General features: G+C 37.8%; 1 long non-coding RNA gene across 1 annotated transcript; it reads left to right on the forward strand.

Moving 5' to 3' along the window:
- Positions 1-1,436: 1,436 nt before the first annotated feature.
- On the forward strand, positions 1,437-2,499 carry LOC124168392. Its single transcript, XR_006866925.1, has 3 exons — positions 1,437-1,835; positions 1,956-2,154; positions 2,252-2,499. It is a non-coding gene; the product is annotated as an uncharacterized LOC124168392 (long non-coding RNA).
- The last annotated feature ends 1,148 nt before the right edge of the window (positions 2,500-3,647 follow it).

A 3,647-nucleotide genomic window follows, 5' to 3' on the forward strand; every position in this document is an offset into this window, starting at 1 on the left:
TACAAGATATAGGATACCAATAGTTTGGGAAAATAAAAGACTCTTCACCTTTGGCCCATGGCCCATGCAAATGTAGAAGGAAACAATTTATACCAGTTGCGATTTGATAAGCAAATCGGAAACATCGTGCTAACAAAATCGGCTTCAGACGGGATTAATATTAATGTTTCCCACAGGTTGATGTTTGCAATGGTGAACGGTGAGGTTTTTTCGGTAGTCATTGGAATTCAGTTCTAAAGACGGTGCATGTGAGGAGCAACTACCGTTGAGATAGAATGGCTTGGGCGGGAGCGGAGTCGCGAGACGCGTGTTGTCACAAAGTAGCTAAAACCAGCAAAATGTTATTTGGCAGTGAAACTAGTTAAGTATTGAAGGATAAATAGCAAAAAAAAGTTTCCCTTCCCTTGCTTAACTTGGGAACGACATTCTAATGTTCTAATGTTCCTCGCTCACGCAAGTTTACATTTCAGGGGCCAAACAAAAAATATTATAAATAAAGCAAATAATTAATTGAATTATGTGAAAATTAGGACATGGAAAAAGCGTAGAAATATGTATTAAATTTAGCGTGAAATAAATAAAAAGGAATAAAAATATCCACACGAATAAAAAATGCTCTTTAAAAATACCTTCCTAAAATTATATAACGATATTACTGCTTAAAGTTACGATTCACGGTCATTCACGATAACTATCCCCCTCAACCCTCCCCATAGTTACGCCACTGACCAACTTAAAGGCAAAATAAAACTGAAAAAAACGCTTCTTATCCTATTCTACCCATTCTACCCTCCGAGTGACCATTATTATTTTCTATTTTTATAAAAAAATCACCTTTAATTATTATCCGGTCCTTGAACTGTCTTTAATTACCTATATATTTAATGCTCTAAATTCAAATATAATGATAATAGAACTTGTAGCACAGCGGAAATTCCCCAGGTCGCACCTACAGTTTATGCTTCCAAATTTTTCTTTTCTAGTTTTCTCTGTATTCAAAAAGTGAATGGGATAAATTTCGGATGGTGGGTAGGCCCTATATTGAGCAGTGTCCCAAGCCTACAATGATGTCGCTGGGTCACTGGGGGAAATCCAATATCTATGCGGAAGCAGCTCTACTTGTTCCAATATGAAATAATCAGCTTGGGGAAGGACGTATGGACTATCCCTGGTAAAAATCGAACGCTTGCCTGCGCGTAGAGGTAGCGTCAACGGAGAGTTCCACACGTTCCGTGGTGCTTCATTGACTCCCGGTTCACTCTCCGAGATTCCTGAATCCCAAACACGCTTCCCTAACTCCTCCGCGGGAGTGCACGGAAAGTATGTCTCAGCTCCGTTGACGCTTCCTCTGTCTCTTATATTGGTCGTCTGGCATTGTTGCTATGAAGTTTTGCTTAAAATAAATAAACATTGATTCGGGCAGGAACGACAAAAGAGAGCATATTGCGTCGAATTCAGTGTGTTATTTAACTCTTTTATTTTAATTAAGATTTTACAACTCCCTAAGAGCCCTTAAGTACATATTAGAAGAATGTATTCTTAACAGTACTTAGTTGCATTCATATCTTTCCTTGTACAGTATAGCTTTCGATCTAATCTTTCCTTCGCCGAGATTCACCGTATTCATTAACCGCATGATTGGAGGTACACCTTGGCAGTGGAATACTGCACTGAATCTGCATACAATAGTATACAAACTGCGGAAGAGGACAGGAATTGGGCTATTTCCCTCTTAGTTGGTGTCTTTGTGGAGGAAAACGCAAAAAAGATGACGGTGTACCCATGGAGAAAAGGATTGATTCCATTCTCTTTGACCATCTTGAAAATTGCCAAAGGTATTTAAATATCCATGAAATTAACCTCATCTTCAATATATGATATTGGGTTCAGTTAGTTCTCAATATTCTCCTGTCATATGAAACTGCCAATACATGTGATGAAATTTAAATATCCAGCTATGTACAGAGAGAGACTCATTGAGATGGGCAAATATGAGAGAATGATGTAGCTCTAGAGCAGAAGGTGAAGAAGTTGCCCAGTTATTTGTCCGATCGCTCACTTGACCTCAACGGTCCAAGAGGTATGGCAATTGTCATTAATGACCTCAGCCATTAGACAGCAGGACCAAGGATGTGGCAATGGTTCTAAGCAGAGGTAAATTGTTACTTCTTTCCTTTATCTGTCGCATAATGGGAGTCCAGCCCTGTATCTTATTTCAATCTTCTAAGTAGCTTGTTCTTTTTTCAATTAGCGGTGGAGATCCTAACAGAGGCAAGGAGATCCATGTATTTATTGACGTTGGAATAGATGCATTTGAGAATGTAACAGAAATTCCTAAAAATGCAGGTTTGATGGAACCGTGTGTACAGTTTGTTTCCATGTGAATTTAAATGTTGTAAATATAGTCTAGCGTATATAGAAAACATGTAATGTAATGAAATAATGTGTGCATAATGTAATGTTGTAATAAATATATTAATTCTTTGTTGATAAGCTTAATGGATATCTTTGAATTGGAAATAATTTAATGCTCCTATTGTATTGGTATATGCATTTCATTTAAGGCCAAACGTAAAAAACTTACGCTCCAGATTTGCATCTAATTTTTCATACTTTACTTTAATATGAAGAGAAAAACTCATGAAATAAAGTTATTATTATACCATCGAATCTTGCCATCTGCAGATGTGATATAGGTAGGTTATTCATTGCACATTCCAGGTAAAGGCTTTTTTTATTTGGATTAGGTATTAGGAGTATACATTTTATGCATTCCTTTACCTTATTTGCCCCAATACAGTTGTGAAGGTATGAAGTTATATTTGTGCACCACCATTTCCTTTATTGGACTTGTTTGATATTACAATCATTGTCTTGAGTTCATGGAAGATTTGAACTGCAAAAGCCTTGCTTTCACTGGTAATTCAGTTTTATTTTACAGTAATTTTCATTTGCTATTCCTTAACGGTTCAGTTTGTCAGAAAAATGAATCTTATTGATGAATTAACGATTTACCTTTATACTTACTTTTATATTTGGATACTATGCCTTCTCTTTACACATTTACGGTTTTGCCTTGCTTTTATTCGTTTTAGACCCAATTAAACTTGAATATTTGTTTAATTGTGTTTCGATTTGTTTTTGGTAAAGACAGCTATACATGCGAGTGCATGACAAAACCTCCGCCTACGCTCCATCGGCTTCATTCACTCTTTAATCGTTCCCTCTACTCCCCCAGCACTCCCCGCTCACTTTCCATTTACGCTGGCTATACTTTCCTTCTACTCCCGCGCGGGAGTCAACTAACGCTCCATCGATGCTCCGCTAACGCTCCGTCTACGCTTCGCTAACCCTTCAGGCGTACGCTTCGCTTACTCTTCGGTGTTCCACTTTACGCTTCCCTGACCCTTCTTTTGCTCTCCGTAGGCGCTTGAAGAACGCTTCATTCACGCACCGGTCGACTCTTCATTGACACTCCCCTTACGCTATATTTTCGCCAGGGTACTGCACTTCAATGTCGTAGTAGGTATTATAACTTTTTGTTTTGCGAGGTAAAGGCAATTTCCACGTCGCTATATTTAAAAATATAATATGTGAGTATAATCAAACCACTTTTTTACGGTTAATTTCCTCCGCTAGCAATAATA

This window comes from Ischnura elegans, chromosome 11 (assembly GCF_921293095.1).
Source record: "Ischnura elegans chromosome 11, ioIscEleg1.1, whole genome shotgun sequence".
NCBI classification, from domain to species: Eukaryota; Metazoa; Arthropoda; class Insecta; order Odonata; family Coenagrionidae; genus Ischnura; species Ischnura elegans.